Raw genomic sequence first — 24,337 nt, forward strand, 5'->3', positions numbered from 1 at the left:
CAGTATGTATTTAAATCAGTTACAAAATGTTATTTTGCTAAGAAAGACTAAGGATTTTACCCTCAACCATCTCTTCAAACCCTAGTAAAAATTTTAAGGTGGTAACAGAAAGGCAATAAGATTCTCAGTTCATCATAGGAGTGGAATGGGTACATGCTGGCAATCTAAGGTATTCAGTACAACCTTCTGGAGCCACCAAAAAACAATTCTCCTAGCTGACTGTGAGATGATGTTCAATGTGGTAAATATGGATATTCAGGTGAGGAAAAGAAAAACAAATCCTAGACATGAATGTGATCAGCAAAATCATATCTAGATTTATAAAATAAAAGTTCCCAAATAAGAAGCTACATTACAATAAAAGTTCAAATTTAATTACAAAGAAAATGTTTTTAGATTAAAAAAAAAAAAAAAAAAGGAAGGAGAAAAGATAGAAGAGGGATAGGAAAGGAGGTTTATATCTCAAATAAAAGAAAAAAGAAGTAAACTACACAGAAATACTTTCCAAACTCAAGGATTCAATAGGTCTTGCCCCCCTATGTTCTCAGAACAAGAATAAAATTAATTTAGGAATAAGATTCTAATTTACAAGAGTAAAATCAATTTAGTAATAAGATTCTTCTAAAATATGTAATGTGGAAGCAATGAACCTGGATAATACTGTCTGCAAGGATCAAAGTGCAACCTCTGCAAAGCCCCATGTATTGACAGCTTTTAGTACAGGACATCCTGCAAAAGTCAAAACTCTGATTCCGGACATAAATATTCCTTTAGAATCAAAATTACATTATGATTTAATTTGACTGCAAAAAGACTAGTTTTACTTCAAATAAAATACAGACAATCCCCACACACATTTTTTCAGTACTTAAGAGAAGTACGAGTTTTGTTTTATTTTTTTTAATTGTTTGTTTCAGTCTGTGGATCACTGGACTGAGGAAAAAGACTCCCCCCGCCCCCAGAGATAGCATATTCTATCTGTTCCTAACACACTAAGGCTTCAAAAAACGTAAAATTTTGAGATGAATCAAGTCAGTTATCAACTTGTAATAGAAACAAAGTTATAAAATCATAGAGAACAACTATTAACATGATTAAATGACAAAGTATATAAAGTGTATTAGTATGATGCTAGCAAACAAGAAGCACTAGGTAAATGACAGATTTCTCTGTGCTCTGAGGGCCATTTTTAGAGAATAAATGCTATGAAGATTTCTGGGATAGATAATGTATTTCTTTATACCCAAAAAAAGTAGAGATGATCCCCAACTTACAATGGTTCAATTTACAACATTTTTGACTTTTAATGGATTTATCAGTATGTATCCTCATTATAAGGTGAGGGGTACAAAGGGAGAACTTATTTTACTTAATCCAATTATATTCCAAATACATGCTCCATTCATAGGATAAAACTAAAACATACTTGGTGCTCGAGATGATAACTACATAAATAAAACTAAAAATGAGAAAACTGGATACCAAAGGAAAAAAAAAATAGAGATAGAACCAAGTATGAAGTGGCAAGCATAGCTTCTTAAAAAATAATGACTCCTAGAAGGTAACATGGGGGAAAATCTAGGTGATATTGGGTTTGGCAATGACTTTTTACATGCAATATCAAAATCCATGACAGGCCGGGTGCAGTGGCTCACACCTATAATCCCTGCACTTTGGGAGGCTGAGGCAGGTGGATCTCTTGAGGTCAGGAACCAGCCTGGCCAACATGGCAAAACACTACCTCGACTAAAAATACAAAAAACTAGCCAGGCATGGTAGTGCATGCCTGTAGTACCAGCTACCTGGGAGGCTGAAGCACAAGAATTGCTTGCAGAAGTTGGATGCAGAAGTTTCAGTGAGCCAAGATCACACCACTGCACTCCAGTCTAGCAACAGAGCAAGATTCTGTCTCAAAAAATATATATATATAATCCATGAGAGAAAAAAATGATTAGTAGGTCTTTATTAAATTGAATTAAAATTGAAAATTTCTGCTCTGTGAAAAATATTGTTCAGACAATGCAATGACCAGCCATAAACTGAAAAAAAATTTGCAAAACACATATCTAATAAAGAACTGGTATCCAAAATATTCAAAGAATTCTTAAAACTCAACACTAAGAAAATAAGTTACCCAATGAAAAGTGAGTAAAAGATCTAAATAGACAACTTATCAAAGAAGATACAGAGATAGGAAATAAGCTATCTTTCCTATCTGTTTAAACATCATGTCATTAAAGAAACGCAAATGAAAACAAAAATGAGAAACCACTACACACCTATTGGAATGGCTAAAATCCAATATGTCCTTAAACAGATTAATAAACAAATGATACACCCATAAAATAGGATATTATTCAGCAACACAAGAAATGAGCTATTCTAGGTTAACTTAGAAAAAAGAAGTCAGGTAACTCAGAAATGAAAGTGGCGATATTACAATTAATGCCACAGAAATACAAAGAATCATAAGAGATAACTATGAACAATTATATGCCAAAAAACTGGATAACCTAGAAGAAATGAATAAATTTCTGGAAACACACAATCTACCATGACTGAATCACGAAGAAATTAAAAATCTGACAGACCTATCACCAAGAAAGAGACTCCATCAGTAATTAAAAAAAAAAAAAACTTCCCAACAAAGAAAAGCCCAGAACCAGATCACTTCACTGGAGAATTCTATCAAATTTAAAGAATTAACACCAATCCTCTTCAAACTTCAAAATAATTAAAGAAAAGGGAACACTTCTAACTCAATTTATGAGGCCTTATTCTCATATCAAAGCCAAAAATACTGCAAGAAAACTAAAACCAATATCCCAGGATATTGATCAGAAAAATCAACTAAATATTAACAAACTGAATTTAACACTGTATTAAAAGGATTATACATCATGATCAAGTGGGATTTATTCCTGGAATGCAAAGATGGTTCAACACACAAAAATCAATCATATAACACAGCATATTAACACAATGAAGGACAAAACCCACATGATCATCTCAATTGATACAGAAAAAGCATCTGACAAAATTCAACATGTGTTCATGATAAAAACACTAAATAAACTAGGAATAGAATAAAACTACCTCGACAGAATAAAGGCCATATATGAAAAGGCCACAGCTACCAACATACTCAGTGGTGAAAAACTAAAAGCTTTCTAAGATCAGGAACAAGGCAAGGATATCCATTCTCATCACTTCTTTTCAAGATGGCATCCAAGCCAGAGTGATCAGACAAGAAATAAAAGGCATCTGTGGTGTTATGCTGTGTATGTGTGTGTGTGTGTGTGTGTGTGTGTGTGTGTGTGTGTGTGTACAGAGAGAGAAAGAGCGAGAGAGAGAGCACGCACACAAGAGATTTGTTTTTGTCCATGGTTCCTGACTTCTAACTCCTATAGCCCTTGTTACAGTCTTTCATTATATAATTAGGTGTGTCAGGCCTCAAGAGCAAGCCTCAGAAAAGAGAATCTATGGGACTTTCTCCTGCCCTCCTTTTACCTGCCCCAAGTTACACTTTCTGATTGTGGGTCACAATCCCCAGAGAGAGTCCTGCCCTATACCCTAGGGGAAGGAATACTGACATCATGAAACCCAAGAGGAATGGGTGCTGGGAGCTTGGGGATAGAAGAACACATGGAGGTCCCTGGAGGGTGGCATGCCCAGAGAGAGGTCATGAAAGCTCCATGTTCCCTCCTCCATGCCTCACCCTACACATCTCCTTGTAATCCAATAATAAAATTCTAAGCCCTACAACCAACTGGATGAACCCCTCCTCTCAGCTAAGGTTTCTCCAAAGAAACCCGAAAACCTAGCTCAGGCCACGATGGGAAGTCGGGTCTGGACATGCCTCATTATACTTTCCTCCCTTTGGTATTCAGGAACAACTGACCAGCATTAACATTAAAACAAAGATCTTACAACTGACAAAAAAGACTCTTTGTATCAATAAGATATCAAATTCCAACCCGACTCCAGCATAGCATCACATGACAGAAAGCGGGCCCTGGATGAAATCAAAATATTTTACCCCAAAATATATTTGACATATTTTGAAAAGGCCCTGCAAAGCCATCTCTTAAAAGGGAAATTTTACATTATGTAAAGAATCCTCTTTCCTTTCCAGGCCTTTTTCTGATCCTAAAGAGATGAGCTGAGAGATCTGAAGAATCTTTTAAAGATCTGAACAGGAAACAATTGTCATCTATTGCATCTAACAGTGGCCACCTATGAGACTTCATCTATATAGAAAGAACCTTGGTCTCCACAAACCCTTAACTCAGATATTCCTTTCTATTGATTCCAAGCTTTTAGATAATAACTTAACTCTCAACCAACTGCCAATCAGAAAATCTTTGAATCCACCTATGACCTACATATAAGTCTCTGCTTCGAGTTGTCCTGCCTTTCCAGACCAAACCAATGTATACCTCACATGTATTAATAAACCAGGAATAGAATAAAACTACCTCAACAGGCCATAGCTGCCACTGAGCCTGCCACCAATGCCTCTAAGCAGAAGGTGGTTGTGGCACCCACAAATGACAATCTTGGCAAAACTGAAAGGGATGTCTTCACCAAGGTTTATGGATTTGGCTTAATAAAGCTTGATTTGAAAGCAAAATCTGAGAATGAAATGGAATTCACAAGCTCAGCCTCAGCCAACACTAAGACCACCAAAGTGATGGGCAGTCTGGAAACCAAGTACAGATGGACTGAGTACGGATGGCCTGACGTTTATGGAGAAATGGAACACCAACAATACACTTGGCACTGAGATTACCGTGGAAGTTCAGCTTGCACGTGGACCGAAGCTTACCTTCGATTCATCTTTCTCACCTAACGCTGGGGAAAAAAAATGCTAAAATCAACACAGGGTACAAGTGGAAGCACATTAACCTGGGCTGCGACATGGATTTCGGCATTGCTTAGGCCTTCCATCCAGGTGCTCTGGTGCTAGGTTACGAGGCCTGGCTGGCCAGCTACCAGATGATTTTTTTTTTTTTTTTGAGATGGAGTCTCACTCTGTCACCCAGATTGGAGTGCAGTGGCACGATCTCGGCTCACTGCAAGCTCTGCCTCCCGGGTTGACACCATTCTCTTGCCTCAGCCTCCCTAGTAACTGGGACTACAGGCGCCCGCCACCACACCTGGCTAATTTTTTTTTTTTTTGTATTTTTAGTAGAGACACGGTTTCACCATGTTAGCCAGGATGGTCTTGATCTCCTGACCTCGTGATCCGCCCGCCTCGGCCTCCTAAAGTGCTGGGATTACAGGCGTGAGCCACCGCGCACGGCCCAGATAAATTTTGAGACTGCAAAGTCCCAAGTGAACCAGAGCAACTTTGCAGTTGGCTACAAGACTGATGAATTCCAGCTTCATACTAATGTGAAAGACGGGACAGAGTTTGGCAGCTCTGTTTACCAGAAGGTGAACAACAAGTTGGAGACCGCTGTCAATCTTGCCTGGACAGCAGGAAACAGTAACATGCACTTCAGAATAGCAGCCAAGTATCAGATTGACCCTGACACCTGCTTCTCAGCTAAAGTGAATAACTCCAGCCAGACAGGTTTAGGATATGCTCAGACCCTAAAGCCAGGTATCAAATTGACACTGTCAGCTCTTCTGGATGGCAAGTACGTCAATGCTGGTGGCCACAAGCTTGGTTTAGGCCTGGAATTTCAAGCATAAATGAATACTGCACAATTGTTTAACTTTAAACATTTTGCAACATAGCTACCTTCAGAATTTACTGTATCTTTTAATGTTGGATGTCTGGAAAGCAAGTATTACTAAATATGTTAGACCTCCAGGTTAAAGATGATTCAGCTTTAAGATGCTACCCTTTCAGAGGTACAGAAGAAACCATTTCCAAAAAAGGTCCTTTCAGTGGTAGACTTGGGGGTAACTTGGTGGCCCCTTGGAGATACCACGTTTCTTTTTTATCTAGAAATGACTGCAAGTGGAAGCTGATAATATGTAGGTACTTTGTAAATTTTATTGAGTAAATGAAAGAAATTGTGATTTCCTGAGAATCAAACCTTGGTTTCCTAACCCTAATTGATGAGAGGCTCGCTGCTTGATGGTGTGTACAAACTCACCCGAATGGGATTTTTTTAGACAGATCTTCATGACCTGTTCCCACCCCAGTTCATCATCACCTCTTTTACACCAAAACGTCTGCAGGGTGGTGTGGTCACTGTTTCTTTTGTGCCATTTTAGGTTGGAGAGGGTGGATGTGATAAAGCCAATAATTCAGGACTTATTCTTTCTTGCGTTGTTTTTTTGCCCTTGCACCAGAGTATGAAATAGCTTCCAGGAGCTTCAGCTATAAGCTTGAAAGTGTGTGTGTGACTGTAATCACATGGTGACAACACTCAGAATCTAAATTGGACTTCTGTTGTATTCCCACCACTCAATTTGTTTTTTAGCAGTTTAATGGGTACATTTTAGAGTCTTCCATTTTGTGTGGAGTTAGATCCTCCCCTTCAAATGCTGTAATTAGCATCACTTAAAAAAACTTGGCCAGGCGCAGTGGCTCAAGCCTGTAATCCCAGCACTTTGGGAGGCCGAGACAGGCGGATCACGAGGTCAGGAGATCGAGACCATCCTGGCTAACACGGTGAAACCCCGTCTCTACTAAAAATACCAAAAAAAAAATTAACTGGGAGTAGTGGTGGGCGCTGTAGTCCCAGCTACTCGGGAGGCTGAGGCAGGAAAATGGCGTGAACCCGGGAGGCAGAACTTGCAGTGAGCCGAGATCGCGCCACTGCACTCCAGCCTGGGCGACACAGCGAGACTCCATCTCAAAAAAAAAAAAAAAAAAAAAAAAAAAAATACTGGGGAGGAGTTTTTGACTCCCTAGTAAACACTCAGCCTCCAGCAATTCATCCATTACCAATGAAGTGTTTTTACCAGTTTATGGCCCAAGCATCTTTTGTTATCTTGGTTATGATTCTCTGCATTCACCTGTCTCTCTAGTTTAGGGGATGGCAGTTTGAACTGGTACCTCAAATCTCTGATGGATCTAGAACAGTCTTTGATTTTCAGTTTGGTCAGATTACTGTATTGTTAAGGACAGGAGTGAAAACTTGCAGATTCTTCACATGTTGAGGCTAAAATTAGAAGTTCAGTGATCTTTTAAAGAGATTTTAAAATTTTTTAAAAGTCCTTTAAATTTACCCATATATTTAGCACTTCCAGGACTCTTCATTCCTTTATGGAGGTCCAAATTTCCATCTTATATAATTTTCCTTTCATGTGAAGTTCCTTTAAATTTACTATAGTTCAGTTCAGTTGGCAATGAATTACCTGCTTTTGTTTATTTGGAAAAAGTTTTATTTTTTATTTATTTTTATTTTCTAGATGAAGTCTCACTCTGTGGCCCAGGCTGGAGTGTAGTGGCACAATCTTAGCTCACTACAACCTCCGTCTCCTGGGTTCAAGCGATTCTCCTGCTTCAGCCTTCCGAGCAGCTGGGATTACAAATGCCCACCATGACACCCGGCTAATTTTTGCATTTTTAGTAGAGATGGGGTTGCAACATGTTGTCCAGCCTGGTCTCGAACTCCTGATCTCAAGTGATCTGCCCATCTCAGCCTCCCAAAGTGTTGGGATTACAGGCATGAGCCACCAGACCCAGCCTTGAAAACTCTTTACTTCACATTTACTTATTTTTGTATTGACATGAGATTCACATAAAATTAACCAGTTTAACATGTACAACTGAGTGACATTTAATACATTCACAATATTGTGCAACCAGCTCCATCTAGTTCCACAACATATTTGTCATTCCCCCCAAAAAGCCTTGAACCCACTAAGCAGTCACTCCCCATTCCCCTCTCCCCCAAAACGTTGGCAACCACCGATCTGCTTTCTGTCTCTATGGATTTAACCGTTCTGGATATTTCATATAAATTGAATCATACACTATGTAATCTTTTATGTCTGGCCTCTTTCACTTGGTTTAATGTTTTCAAGGCTCATCTATATTATAGCACGTATTGGTTCTTCATTCCTTTTTATGATTAATAGTCTATTTTATGTACATTCCAATACCAAATTCATTTGGGTTGTTTGCACTTTTGGCTATTGTGAATACTGCTGCTATGATCATCTGTATACAGGTATTTGAGTACCAAATTACCCAGCAATTCCACTCCTGTATATACCCAAAAAAACTGGTAATTCTATTTTTAACTTTTTGAGGAATCACCAAACTGTCTTTCATGGCAGCTGCACCATTGTACAGTCCTAGTAGCAATCTAAGACAGTTTCAATGTCTCTACATCCCTGCCAAAACTTGTTATTATCTTTTTTTATTGTGGACAACCTACTGGGTATGAAGCAGTATTTTGTTGTGGCTTGAAATACCATACTCGAAATTCAAAATCACAATGAAATACCACTCAAAAGACTAACTCAGGTTGTTATACACCATTCTCTTTTGAGAAATGTCTGTTTAAGTTCTTTGACAATTTGTTAGTTGGGTTCTTTCTGTTGTTGAGTTGTAAGAGTTACTTACATATTTTGAATAGCAGACCCTTATCCAATATATGATTTGCAAAAATTTCCTGTTTTACTTTCTCGATAATGTCCTTTGAAGCACAGAAGTTTTTAACATTGATGAAGTCCTATTTACTTATCTTTTCTTTCGTTGCTTGAGGTTTTCCTGCCTTATGTAAGAATCCATGGCCAAATCCAAGTTTATTAAGACATACCTCTATGTTTTATTCGAAGACTCAGAGTTGGGTTTTGTGTTTTTTTTTGTTTTGTTTTTTGTTTTTTTGAGACTGAGTCCTGCTCTATCACCCAGGTTAGAGTACAGTGGCACAATCTCAGCTCACTGCAACCTCCACCTCCCGGGTTCAAGCGATTCTCCTGCCTCAGCCTCCCGAGTAGCTGGGATTACAGGCGCCTGCCACCATGCCCAGCTAATTTTTGTATTTTTAGTAGAGATAGGGTTTCATCATGTTGTCCAGGCTGGTCTCGAACTCCTGACCTCAGATGATCCACCCACCTTGGCATCCCAAAGTGCTAGGATTACAGGCATGAGCCAAAGCACCCGGCCAAGACTCAGAGTTTTAACTCAGTTAGGTCATTGATCCATTTTTAGTTAATCTTTGTATATATATCAAGATAGGAATGTACCTTCATTCTTTTGCATATGGATATCCAGTTGTTCCAGGATAATTTGTTGAAGAGATTATTTTCTCCCCCACTGAATGGTCCTGTTGAAAATCAACTGACCCTAAACTTGAGAGTTCATTTCTGCACTCTCAATTCTTTTCCATACGCCTATCCTTATACCAGTACCATACTGTTTTAATTACTGTAGCTTTATAGTAAATTTTGAAATTGCAAAATTTGAATCCTCTAGTTTTGCTCTTTTTCAATACTTTTGACTATTTGGGACCCTTTGCAATTCCATATAAATCAGATTGACTTGGCCAATGCTGCCATCTAAATAAATTTAAATCTTCCAATCCATGAGCACAAGATGAATTTCCATTAACTTAGGTATTCTTTAATTTCTTTCAGCAATATAGTTTTCAGTATAAAATCTTTCACATCCTTGGTTAAAATTCCCAGGCTTTTTTTTTTCTCCTGAGGGCTACTGTAAATGGAATTTTTTTGTTTGTTTCCATTTCAGAGTATCCGTTGATGGTCTAAAGAACACAGTGATTTTTGCATGCTGATCTTATGATCTTATATCTTGCAACTTTGCTGAATTAATATATTAACTCTAGCAGTGTGTTTGTGGATTCTCTGGATTTTCTATATACTGTATAGGATCATGTCACCGATAACATTTTTATTTCCTCCTTTCCAATTTGGATGCTGTTTCTTTATTTTTCTTGTCTAATTGCTCTGGCTAGAATTTATGTATACAATGTTGAACAGGAGTGGTGAAAGCAAACATCCTTGTCTTATTCCTGATCTACCTCTGGGTTTTTCATAAATACCCATTATGTTAAGTAAAGTTTACCTTCATTTTTGAAAGCTATTATATCTTAACTGAGTATAGAATTATAGGTTGATCATCTTTTCTTTTTGTTGTCAACCTATTGACTTCAAACTTCTGAAAAGAACTCTGCTGTAGTTCTACCTTTGTTTATCTTTATGTTTTCTGTCTGCTTTTTTCTCTTTTCACTGGCTTTCAACAATTTGATATGTATTGTATGGTTTCATTACATTTCTTCTGCATGGGGTTCATTGAGCTTCTTGGATCTATGGGTTTATGGAAGTGACTCTCAACTGGGGACAGTTTTTTCTTTTTTTTTTTTCTTTTTTGCCATCTGCATCCACAGATGTTTGGCATATCTGGGGCAATTTTTTAGCTGTCACACTATGCAGTGCTATTGACATCTAGTGAATAGAGACCAGAGTCGCTGCTTAATGTCCCACAATGTACAGGATACCCTCCATAATGAAGAATTTTCTGGCCCAGAATATCAATGGGGCAAAGATTGAAAAACTGTGGTTTACAGGTTATCAACTGTTTGAAATTTCAGCCATTATTAACTAAATTTTGTTTCTGTCTTCTCTCACATTTTTTCTCCTTTCTGGGTCTCCAATTACATGAATGCTACATTGCATTATATTTTCCCACAGCTCATTGAAGTTCTGTTCTTTTTTTGTTCAGTCTTTTTATGCTCTGTGCTTCATTTTGATTAGTTTCACTTGTTCCATCTTCGAGCTTCAAGTTCACTGATCTTATGTAATGTCTAATGTGCTGTTAATCATATCCAGTATATTTTTTTACTTCAGATTATTATATTTTTCCATATCTAAAAGTTCCATTTGGATATTTTTGTATCTTCCATTTCTCTCTACATATGTTCACGGTTTCCTCTACTGTCTTGAATATATAGTATATATTTATAAAATAAGTGTCTTCATGTCCTTGTCTGTTATTTTATCATCTTTATCATTTCCACCATCTACTTTTATTGACAGGTTTTTCTCCTGGGTCATATTTTCCTGCCCCCACTTTTTTTTTTCATTTTGGCAAGCTTTAAAGACCTTTACTGTAAGCAAGGCATTGTAATAAATTTTACATTCTTGCTTGCTGGATTTTGTTGTGCTCCTTTAAATTATGTTGGACTTTGTTTTGGCATGCATTAAGTTACTTGGAATCAGTCTGATCCTTTTGAGGCTCAATTTTAAGCAGTGCTAAGGCAAGGGCAAAGCAGCCTTTGATATAGCATTTAATTTAGCATAGCTACTGAAGTGAAACCCTTCTGAGGCCTCTACCATATGCCCCACATATTGCATTTTCATTTTACTCCTGACTGGTAGGAAACAAAATATTCTCAGTCCTATGTCAGCTCTAGAAATTGGCCTACTGCTTTCTTATGTTTCTTTCCCTGGCCTCTTCTACATGCATAGATTAGTATTCAGCCAAAGGGACCCCTCTGCAGATCTCTGGAACTGTCAATAAAGGATCATCCTCTCTGGTATTCAGCCCTGCAAATTCTAGTTCAGACTCGTGAGACTGCCAGGCCATTTTGGGTTCTCCCTCCGTGCAGCCTGGAAAATGCTGCCAGGTAATAAATAAATGGATGCACCTGTAAGGCACAGCTTATTTTGTTGTTTTTTAGATGAAGTCTCACTCTGTCGCCCAGGCTGGAGTGCAGTGGCGCAATCTTGGCTCCCTGAAAGCTCCGCCTTCTGGGTTCATGCCATTCTCCCACCTCAGCCGGGACAACAGGCGTCTGCCACCACGTCTGGCTAATTTTGTGTGTGTGTGTGTATGTGTGTGTGTGTGTGTGTGTGTGTTTTTAGTAGAGAGGGGGTTTCACCGTGTTAAGTCAGGATGGTCTTGATCTCCTGACCTCGTGATCTGCCCACCTTGGCCTTCCAAAGTGCTGGGACTACAGGCGTGAGCCACCGTGCCCGGCAGTTTCCCTTCTTTTGGGACTTTACACTACTTATAATACAATGTCTGAAGATTACTGTCTCATCCAGTAATTTTAGCCAAGCGTCTGGATTTCTTCTTGTTTCTGGCAAAGGGGTAAATCTCGTCCCTATTACTCCACCATTCCCAGGAACATAAGTCCTACAAACATTAATTTTAAACCCAGCATAATATTCCATGAGGTAATCTAATATAATTTACTTAACCATTATCTAACAGTTGTGTATTAGGTTATTTTCACTTTTTCGCTCATAAACAGACATAATGAATATTTTTAAATATAAGAAATAAAGTACTTTTAAGCCACTGCACTCCAGTATGGGTGACAGAGTGAAATTCCATCTCTCAAAAAACCAAAAACAAAAAACAAAAAAGAAAGAAAGTACTTTTAATTAAAATCTTTAGAAAAAAAAATGACCCCAAAATTTGATTATAGTATATTATAAAAACATTCCCCTTTCCTGGGATTAGTTCCTCCTTCTAATGCAACTGCACAAATACACATGTTAGAATGCTGGTCACAATGTTTTGTGGGGAAACAAAGAGATTATTATCTCAGGCAGAAATAATATTTTAAAAATAACCTGCCATTATCAGATTGAATCCAGAATAAAGATGCCAAAGATGCGTTAGTTTTCCTTTCTATACACTTCATCTACCAGAGTGGGTAAACTTTGGCTACTTTACCCTCTTGATTTCCACTCTAGTGAAATTTCTCTCATACAGGCTTAGAAGTTTATTCCATTTCTCTCTACTCAAAATCCATTAAGTCACTTTTATGTTGCATCAGCAATTAAATAGAGTTCAATTTGGCAGCCAACAGGATAAAATTGGCCAATTCTTATATTGCCTGAGACTCTATTAGTTGAGAAACTAAAATTCTCCTTCAAAAGGGAAAGGGTAAGTTGTTGGCTAAATCTTTATCACTTGATTCAGACTCCACCTTAGTCAGTTTTAGAGTCAAGATTTAAAGCCTTGTGAAACTTTTTCTTCTATTCCTAAGATTATTAGGCGAATCTATGCAAAGAGGTTTCTTGCTTCTGTGTGCTACCTTTTTTGGATTTGTTTTACTGGTTTGTTTAATTCATATATAGTCTAACTGTAGAACTCTGGGAAAATTAATCAACTTCTTTGCCTTAGTTTCCTCATTTATAAAAATGGGAATAACAGTCCCTATTTCATACCTATTTATATGTATACATAAATAGAACAATATCCAGTGCAAAGTGGCCATTTTGTAAGTGTTAGTTAATACAATAATTATTATTGCCCAAAACATAGCCATCTCTCCAAAGTAAAAGTGTTTCAGCAATATAGATACAAGATGTTGTGATACGGGGACTTACAATATTGACCTATGGTCTTTACCTAATAGCTCTCCACTTCTGATTCTTTTGATAATACAACAATAAATCCCCCAAACAAAACAATCGTAAAAACTCTAACATACCTCGTTATAAGAAAAAAAGAAAGCTAGTGCTTAATGAATATCTTCCATGTGGAAAACGAGTCTATAAAGCTGGTATTATCACTGTCTTTTATTTAATCTAAGATATCCTCAATTATAAGAAGCACCATTATTTTCTGTAATGTTCAGAAAGAAAAAACATAACCAATTAAATATAATACACTATCTAAGACTCATGAAGATTTCAAAAATGTTAAAAACCGAATAAATATCTGCCTTAGATTTGGCCAGGTGCAGTGGTTCATGCCTTTAATTCCAGCACTTTGAAAGGCTGAGGAAGGAGGATCACTTGAGCTCAGGAGTTCAAAACCAGCCTGGACAACATGGTGAGACCCTGTCTCTACAAAAGGGAAAAAAAAAAAGATTTGATGAAATATAAGTAAATATTTATTTTACAGATTCAAAAACTGAAAAGAAGTGAAGTACCCAATGCCACATAAGTGGCAGAATTGGGATTCACACCAAGATCCTTTGATATTCCAAAGCCTGTGTTCTTTCTATTAAATTAAATTATATTACTTCTCCAGGCTATTTTGGAAACCATTATTACACACTGACAATATTCTAAATTAAAATTTTGTCTGTGTCTTAAGTGTACTTTTTTTTTTTTTTTGAGATGGGGTCTCATTCTGTCACCTAGGCTGCAGTGCAGTGGGTGACCTTGGCTCATTCAACTTCTGCCTCCCAGGCTCAAGGGATCCCCTCCCACCTCAGCCTCCCAAGTAGCTGGGACCACAGGCAAGCGCCACCACACCCAGATAATTTTTTTTTTGTTTTGCATTTTTGGTAGAGATGGGGTTTTACCATGTTGCCCAGGCTGGTCTTGAACTCTTGGGCTCAAGCGATCTACCCACCTCAGCCTTCCTAAGTGCTAAGATTACAGCACTTAGGTGCTAAGATTACACTACACCCCGCCTTAAGTGTACTTTTTAAATGTTTACATAAAGTACTCCATTTATTCAAAGAGAAAACTTTAAAATAAACATTTTGAAGCAAAATTATTCTGATAAATTATGCACAATTTAGTTGATAGATTAATACTATCATTCTAAACCCTTAAAAGAGGCACACTTTTCTGATAATCCTTTTGAAATACTAAATTTTTTTTCCTGAAACATGAATAGCTATTCATTTCAACACAGAAAAGTAACAATATTGATTTCATCTCATCTACCATTTGTCACACCATCAAAAAGAAAACTTATCATGAAAATATTGTTGGTTGCTACTTATAACAGTAATATTTATAAAATTTTTCAAGAAACGGGAAATCCATAAACGTATGTTTTTAACTTGTTTCTCTTAAAATTACAAACACACAGCAGTATTTTAAAAAATCATCTCCTAAAACCTTTAAAAAACAGACATTTAGCCAGGCGCAGTCTCATGCCTGTAATCCTAGCACTTTGGGAGGCAGAGGCGGGAGGATTACCTGAAGTTAGGAGTTTGAGACCAGCCTGGCCAACATGGTAAAACCCCATCTCTACTAAAAATGCAAAAATTAGCCAGGCACGGTTGTGCATGTCTGTAATCCCAGCTACTTGGGAGGCTGAAGCAGAATTGCTCGAACCCGGGAGGGAGAGGTTGTAGTGAGCTGAGATCACCGCCAGCACTCCAGCCTGGGTGCCACTCCAGCCTGGGTGACAGAGTGAGATTCTGTCTCAAAAAAAACAAACAAAAAAACCCAGACATTTATAAAAATGTCAATTCTCTAGAAATGTTCCACAAATGCTTAAATTAGCATTGGAAAATAATTTTAAATAAAAGCAATGAGAACAGAAATGATATGAACAAGTAATTTATCCAATCCTCCAAATTTCAGCCTTTCCTAATATTTTTTGTACATATACTACATACACTAGCTAACACGTTTTAAAGATTAAAAGACTGAAGAACGCTTTTTTTTTAACCAAACACTTTACACCACAAAAATATGTGAGATAATTTAGAACTCCAAAGATTCCCTTATAGTCCACAAAGTAAATGTCATCACTTTGTAACAACAAACCAAAAATGAGAAATTGCTTTCTACCACCCCACAACAGAATTTAAGAATAAATATTACTCTTGTTGATTTCTTGGCTTTTGTCAATTGTCTTGGTTCCAGCACACTTTAAGGTGTAATATGTAAGTCATTTATATTTGTTAGTACTTTTACTCTATTTAACACTGTTTTAAAATGGCTATCATGGAAAATTACCTTCAGGTTATTATGACTAATTTTCTAGAAATGTAGCACTGATCAAAATTTAAATTTTCTTTAGAAAAGTATCCTAAATACAGTATTTATCATAGCTGTTCAGAAATTATAACTTTTCTTGGATTTTAAACACCAAAGGAAATCATAAAACATCAAAAAATTCAAATATTAAAACCAGCATTTCTGTAATAATGTCTCAAAAATAAACAGGAAAAGAAGGAACTGTATTTTAATTAAGCAGAACAAAGGGTTAATATTTCTACAATATATCCAAATGATCTCATGTGTTAAAAAAAAAAAAAAAAAAAAAAAAAGAAAAGACCCAATGGATAAACAGACCATGATTATAAGTAGGCAACAGTTAGATACTTGAAGTTACCCACAGGTTTAGGGTTCTACTCACATACACCAATACTTGGGAAAATGTTTAACATCTCTTACTAATTTGCAAAATGCAAATTAAAGCAACAATGAACAATGAATTTTTAACTAGTTATATTAGAATAAATAAGGTAGTAAAATTACAGTGAAACAGGTACTAATAAGTGAATGGCCCTAGTGGCCTTGTAAAATGATATTAGTCTTTTGGAAAGTATATGGCAATCCTACCAAGACCCATAAAAATATTAAGCACATATTAATTATTTTCACAATAATATAACTTCTGGATATTATAAGAAAAACATACAATCCTTAACTATTGCAACTTGGTATGAGATTCAACAACAATCCTTTTTGTTGGTCATCTTTACCTAAATTTAATATTCTTAAATTTTAAAGAGAGAAACATAGGTCAGGATAGATTTTTAGATCTCTATCTCCCTTTTCTATTGTTTTCATGAAATGGTAAAAATGTTGGCCCCTAGGACACTTAGCTCTTGCCCCCTCTGATTCTTCTTTTTCCTTTTGTCTTTATTGTCCTTGTTTTATTGTACTTGTTGTCCTACTTGATTTTGATTAAATTCCCTGTAGACTGCTCTTAGTATGAAGCTTTATACTGGAAGAAAGTTTTGGCTAATTTTAGAAGCTTAGAGCCCAGACAGCTCTAGAGAACCTTACCATGAACGTCTTGTACTCAGCCATGAACTGAAGCGCATAAAAACCCCTTTTAGCTTTACCTGTTGGCTATTTTAGAAATCTGCCATTCTCAGGACAGTAAGGTACTCTACTGCTTCCTTCTGCTTCCTTCTAAAGAGATGAGATGCCAATGCCACACAAATCTTTCGTTTTCTTTCATTTTTTAAAAAATACAAATCTGGCAGCTGTTGGCGGTTTGTCCCTATTTTCTCTAATCAACTAATTTTGTTACAGATATTGCTCAAGAGCTTCTGATTATGCTATCCTAGTTATTCTGTTAAGGAAACAGGACAATTCAAAAACTATGCTACAGCCACTACCATCTTTCCAGAATTCCAAATACCATAAATAATTTTTAATGTAACATATGAATAGGAATACACAAATAGATATGTATTGCTAAAGTAGGTATGTTTCCATTCCATTCTCTCTTTTCCATTATTTTTGCCTCCATGCAACTATCTTAGTTGCATGATTTCATGAAAGGGAGATTTAGAGACCGACAACACAAGTTCAGTAAACATCAGTTATTTGTGGCTTACCAAAGTATGAATACTATCTCAACATTTTAATAGCTTCCCAAATTGTGAATCCCAACTTCTAAAAGCAGAATTCTCAAAACCTTATGTCTTAGACTTCCTTGAAGCTATGATGTGCAGGCCCATTATCTACATTCCTATCTACATTCCATCAACTAAATGTGCAAGCAAGCCATATGGATATAAAATGGAGCAACATATCACTGACTTACAACTCATAATTTTTTTTTTTTTGAGATAGAGTCTCACCCAGGCTGGAGTTCAGTGGTATGATCTCAGCTCACTGTAACCTCCGCCACAGGTTCAAGTGATTCTCCTGCCTCAGCCTCCTGAGTGGCTGGGATTACAGGTGCCTGCCACCATGCCCAGCTAATTTTTGGATTTTCAGTAGCGACAGGGTTTCACCATGTTGGCCAGGCTGGTTTTGAACTCCTGACCTAAAGTGATCCACCCGTCTCGGCCTCCCAAAGTGTGGGATTACAGCATGAGCCACTGCACCCGACCCAACTCACATTTCCTAATTCACAGTACAAAATTTGGTTGATGTGGTCCCTCCAACAAAAGTAGTGTTAGTTATAAGCAAGATTTAAGTAATTAAATCAAATTTATATGAATCCATATTCTAAGTACACAGGAGAATATTAACTAATGCCATCAGAAATTCACATGTAGAAATCAATGTTATCATACTGATGGATAACACATGAAATACACTATTGCTTTGTAATTACTACTATGAAGTCATCATGTACAAACTTGTGGGCTGAAAACATTGACCAAATATGCAAAAATTAAAATTGAGTTTGATATTTGCCATAGGCTTTTTGTAGATATTCTTTATCAGATTAAGAAACTTCCCTTCTATTAAAAGCTGTTAAGAGGTTTTTTATCATGATTGACTACTGAGTTTTGTCAAATCTTTTTCCCCTCTGTTAAAATGATTATTTTTTTCTCTTTTTCTCTGTTAATATGACAAATTACACTGCTTTTCCAAAATTAAACCATCCTTACATTCCTGGAATTAATCCTACTTCATCATGACATACTATTCTTTTTATATGTTGAGGAATTGGATTTGCTAAGAGTTTTTTTTCCACATATTTTAATGAGTAAATTGACCAACTGACCTCTTTTGTATCATTCTTTTTTTCTCACTTATTTTTCAAAGCAACTTCTATGAAGTGAATATTATTATCCATATCAGTTATCTATTGATAGGACAGTGCTATATAACAAATACCCCACAAATCTCAGTACATAAAACATTAACATTTATTTAGCTCATCAGTCTGTGGGGGTCTAGCTGATCTGGGCTGGACTGGGCTGATTTCAGGGGTCCAGTTCATAAATCTCTTTTTCTGTATCATTCTTGCCGGACTCTAGTGTCAAGATTATTATGGCCTTAAAGAAGAACTGAGAAGCGTTCCCTCTTTTTCCGTTTTTCAAAAGAGTTTGTATATGATTAGTGTTACTTCTTCTTTAAACAATTGGAAGAACGTACCAGTGAAGCTATCTGGAACTGATATTTTCTATGCAGAAATTTAAAATTAAAGATTCAATTTCTTTAATAGATACAGGACTATTCAGATTTTGTTTCCTATTCTGTCAGCTTTGGCAAATTGTATTTTTTTGAGAAAATATTCCATTTCTTCCAAATAATCCATTTACTTGGCTAAAGCTAGTCATGAGATCTACTTATTAATTTTTTTGATTCTTTAAGATACATGGTGATGTCCCTTTTTCATTCTTGATATTGGTTTGTCTTTTTTTTCTTCTTTATTGATCTTGCTAGGATTTTACTAATCTTTTCAAAGAATCAACTTTCAGCTTTGATGATTTTTCTCCAGTATACATTTGTTAACTATTTCATTGGCTTTTCTTCTTATCTTTATAATTCCTTCTATTTCCTTTAAATTTGACTTTTTTTCTTTTTTTTTTTTTTTTTGAGACGGAGTCTCACTCTGTCACCCAGGCTGGAGTGCAGTGGCCGGATCTCAGCTCACTGTAAGCTCTGCCTCCTGGGTTCACGCCATTCTCCTGCCTCAGCCTCCCGAGTAGCTGGGACTACAGGCGCCCGCCACCTCGCCCAGCTAGTTTTTTGTATATTTTTTAGTAGAGATGGGGTTTCACCATGTTAGCCAGGATGGTCTCGATCTCCTGACCTTGTGATCCGCCCGTCTCAGCCTCCCAAAGTGCTGGGATTACAAGCGTGAGCCACCGCGCCCGGCCGACTTTTTTTCTTTTTATAGCTTCTCGAAATGGACTCAACACATTACGTCCTCTAGGGAATTCCAAACTATTCAAGAAGAAACTTACTGAGGACAAATAACCAGAAATATTCTTTTCATGGATTCTCCGGCTCCTCACTTGAAAAACGGAGAAATGTGTTCTTATTTCATCGAACAAGAAGTTCTCAAATGGGAAAGAGAGGTTCAAAATAAAACTTTCCTTAGCTTGTAAGAAGTTTTTTCCTCTTATTTAGATATAAGCTAATAACATTTTATCTCAAGGATGCAATATGTACGACATGAAGAGATAAATAATTTTCTCAGACAGTATATTTTAGAGTCCCTACAATAACCAAAAAGCATCTTAAGGAACTATCTCTGGCCTTTTAAACATTGCAGAATAACTTCAAGGAGGAATGAACAGGAATCTTTTCTTCCAGTTATCTGAGTAATTCATTCCCTTGCCAATTTAAAGGGCTTATTCAAATGTTTATCCTCTCAATACGCCTACGCTAGTCACCCTATTTAAAATTATAAACCAATAATACCCCTTCATTCTACGCTCACAATCTCCCAAAACTTCCAGTGGTAGAATAAGCTCCATAAGGGTAAGAAATGTCTGCTTTTGCTCATTGATGTATCCTAGAGATAGAACAGTGCCTGGCACATGGTAAGAACTTAATAATTATTTGCTTAATGTATGAATAAATGGATAAGAAAAATAAGGCGTAACTTCAAATAAGGTGGGTTTTCATATGAAAGTAAAGTTTAAGAATGAATTTTAGAATAAGACGGATTGTGTTCAAACCCGCCTCTGCCACTTATTAGCTGTTTAACTTAAGAACAAATTCCTAAGGTTTGGTTTTCTTATGCAGAAAATGCAGATAATTATAGTATCTGCTTTATAGGGTCATGGTGAGGACTAAATAGAATAATGTATCTCACATACTTAGCACAGTGCACGGCACATAGTAAGAATGCTGTATGTAACCTAATGATTATTTTTATTATTACTGAGTGCCTTAGCGAAAGGCATGCATAAATGGATCCATATCAATCTCCACTAAAGTTTCTAGTGGCAACGTCAGTCTCTGACACTGTTCTATAGACCACCTTCATTAATGGTTGACTCAAGGTACAAAAAATCACGCTAATCTGCTACTATAAAGACACATGCACACGTATGCTTACTGCGGCACTATTCACAATAGGAAAAACTTAGAACCAACCCAAATGTTCATCAATGATAGATTAAGAAAATGTGGCACATATACACCATGGAATACTATGCAGCCATAAGAAAGGATGAGTTCATGTCCTTTGTAGGGACATGAATGAAGCTGGAAACCATCATCACAAGGACAGAAAACCAAACACTGCATGTTCTCACTCATAGGTGGGAATTGAACAATGAGAACACTTGGACACAGGGCGGGGAACATCAAACACAGGGGCCTGTCATGGGGTGGGGGAGAGGAGGAGAGATAGCACTAGGAGAAATACCTAATGTAAATGACAAGTTAATGGGTGCAGCAAACCAACAAGGCACATGTATACCTATGTAACAAACCTGCACGTTGTGCACATGTACCCTAGAACTTAAATTAAAAAAAAAAAAAAAAAAAAAAAAAAAAACAAACTTAAAAAAAAGCATGCTAATCTAATTTCCTGATGACAGGGTCAATGAAAGACAGTTCACACACTAGATGTCACATTCAGAATCCCCCCACCCCAAAAGTCTTAAATGTGGGAATAAGATGTTGGATAAAATGAAATTTAATATGGGTACACATAAGTACTGAACTTAATACAGAACACACATTGCATAACAGAATGCACAAAAAAGACAGGATTTTAGTTCACTGAAAGTTAAAGAAGAATTAACATTGTAATGTGGTTGCAAGAAGTGTTAAGGTAATTTTAAGCCACAATCAGTGCAAGCATAGTGTTCTAAAGAGAGAAAACTTCTATTCGGCAGTAGTCACACTACACCTAAAATAGTCTGTTCAATTGCAAAGGCCATACTCTAAAAGAGGTGTTGAGAAACTGAAATTTGTTCACACAAGAATGACTGGGAAGGTAGTGGGACTTGATGATGAAGAAGATGAAGGACAATTTTAGAAATTATAAATATTTGGCCTGAAGATGAGGAGACTTAAAAGCTGTCGTAAAACTTCTGAAAGACTCGGCTGGGCGCGGTGGCCCACGCCTGTAATCCCAGCACTTTGGGAGGCCGAAGTGGGTAGATCACAAGGTCAGGAGATCGAGACCATCCTGGCTGGCTAACACGGTGAAACCCCGTCTCTACTAAAAAATAGAAAAAAATTAGCCGGCCTGGTGGCGGGCACCTGTAGTCCCAGCTACTTGGGAGGCTGAGGCAGGAGAATGGTGTGAACCCAGGAGGCAGAGCTTGCAGTGAGCCGAGACTGTGCCACTGCACACCAGCCAGGGCAACAGAGTGAGACTCCAAAACAAACAAACAAACAAACAAACAAACAAAAAACTTCTGAAAGACTCTTATGTAAAGAATGGAACATAGTCTATGTGGGCCTAAAAAGCAAAAATATAACAGATTAGAAAACAATAACAGTACCAAAACAGCGAAATAAATTTTGGCTTAATATAAAAAGAAGCTTCTAACAACTGGAGTTCTTCAAAAATTGGGTCAATTTCTTCACAAATAGTAAATTCCCCATCATTAGGACTCTTCCAATAGAAGCTAAAAGATTGTATGCTAGAATAATCTAGAGAAAGAAAATTAGTCTAAATAACCAACAAATTCATTCTAATAATGAGATTACAAGCTTACAACAAGAGAAGAAAGAGAAATATAACTTAAAAAAGATACACAAATGGTCAATGTGTACATTAAAAGGCAGTCAATATCATCACTCATCAGGGAAATGTGAATAGAAATCACAGTAAGATACCACTTCACACCCACTAGGATGGCTATAATCAAAAAGATAGAAAACAAATTAGAACCCTCATACACTGTTGACAGGACTGTAAAATGTTGTAGCCATTTTAGAAGACAGTCCAATGGTTCTTCAAAGTTAAACACAGAATTACCATTTGATCCAGCAATTCTGCTCCTGGATATATGTCCATTAGAAATAAAGATGTATGTACACACAAAAACTTGCACACAAATGTTCACAGCAACATTATTCAAAATAGCCAAAAGGTGGAAAGAACCCAAATGTCCAAAAAAAGATGAATGGAAAAACAAAATGTGGCATATCCATACAACAGAATATTATTCATCCATAAAAAGGAATGAAGTATTGACACATGTTACAATGTGAAAGAATACCCTGAAAACATACTAATAAAAAAAAGTCAGTCATAAAAGACTGCATGTTATATTATTCCATTTGAAACCAGAATAGGCAAATCTATAGAAAGAGAAACTACATTAATGGTTGCTTAGGGCTGAGGGAAATGAGGAGATTGAAACTAAGAGCTAAAGGGTATGGAGTTTCTTTTTGAAGGGATGAAAATATTCTAAGATGAATTGTAATGATGGTTGTACAACTTCATGAATATACTAAAAACCACTGAATTGTACACTTAAATGGGAGAACCTAGTGGGTGAATTTTAATGTGTCAATTTAAAAAGCAGAGAAAAATGAAAAAATGTGTTCAGTAAACTACATTTAAAGAAACTAGGAAAGACTATACTTTCAGGGATCATTTCTATCTGAACAATCTGCTCCTGAATGACTACTGTGTAAATAATGAAATTAAGGCAGAAATAAATAAGTTCTTTGAAACCAATGAGGACAAAGACACAACGTACCAGAATCACTAGGACACAGATAAAGCAGTGTTTAGAGGGAAATTTATAGCACTAAATGCCCACAGGAGAAAGCGGAAAAGATCTAAAATCGACACCCTAACATCACAATTAAAACAACTACGTGGGTGGCTCAGACCTGTAATCCTAGCACTTTGGGAGGCCGACGTGGGCGGATCACGAGGTCAGGAGACTGAGATCAGCCTGGCCAACATAGGGAAACCTCATCTCTACTAAAAATACAAAAATTAGCTGGGCATGGTGGCACGTGCCAGTAGTCGCAGCTACTCAGGAGGCTGAGGCAGGAGAATCACTTGAACCCAGGGGACAGAGGTTGTGGTGAGCCGAGATCATGCCACTCCACTCCAGCCTGGGCAACAGAGACTCCATCTCAAAAAAAATTAATAATAGTAATAATAATAATAAAAACAACTAGAGAAGCAAGAGCAAAGAAATTCAAAAGCTAGCAGAAGACAAGAAATAACTAAGACCAGAGCAGAACTGAAGGAGATAGAGACATGAAAAATCCTTCAAAAAAATAAATGAATACAGGAGCTGGTTTTTTTGAAAAGATTAACAAAATAGACTGCTAGCGAGACTAATAAAGAAGAAAAGAGAGAAGAATCAAATAGACACAATAAAAAATGATAAAGGGGGTATCACCACTGATCCCACAGAACTACAAGCTACTATCAGAGAATACTATAAACACCTCTATGCAAATAAACTAGAAAATCTACAAGAAATGGATAAATTCCTGGACACATACACCCTCCCAAGACTAAATCAGGAAGAAGTTGAATCCCTGAATAGACCAATAAGAAGTTCTGAAATTGAGGCAGTAATTAATAGCCTACCAACCAAAAAAAGCCCAGAACCAGACAGATTCACAGCCGAAATCTACCAGAGGTACTAATAGGAGCTGGTACCACTCCTTCTGAAACTATTCCAAACAACAGAAAAAGAGGGAAACCTCCGTAACTCATTTTTATGAGGCCAGCATCATCCTGATACCAAAACCTGGCAGAGACACAACAAAAAAAGAAAATTTCAGGCCAATATCCCTGATGAACATCGATGCAAAAATCCTCAAT

At 36.9% G+C, this 24,337-nt stretch overlaps 1 protein-coding gene and 1 pseudogene across 5 annotated transcripts in view; one reads left to right on the forward strand and one right to left on the reverse strand.

The window, feature by feature from the left end:
* Nucleotides 1-24,337, reverse strand: part of ACBD6 (acyl-CoA binding domain containing 6) — a 227,741-nt gene that overhangs the window by 152,347 nt on the left and 51,057 nt on the right. The window lies entirely within an intron of this gene.
* Nucleotides 248-5,807, forward strand: LOC135968089 (non-selective voltage-gated ion channel VDAC1 pseudogene; annotated as a pseudogene).

The sequence above is a fragment of the Macaca fascicularis genome, chromosome 1, assembly GCF_037993035.2.
Source record: "Macaca fascicularis isolate 582-1 chromosome 1, T2T-MFA8v1.1".
Classification (NCBI taxonomy): domain Eukaryota; kingdom Metazoa; phylum Chordata; class Mammalia; order Primates; family Cercopithecidae; genus Macaca; species Macaca fascicularis.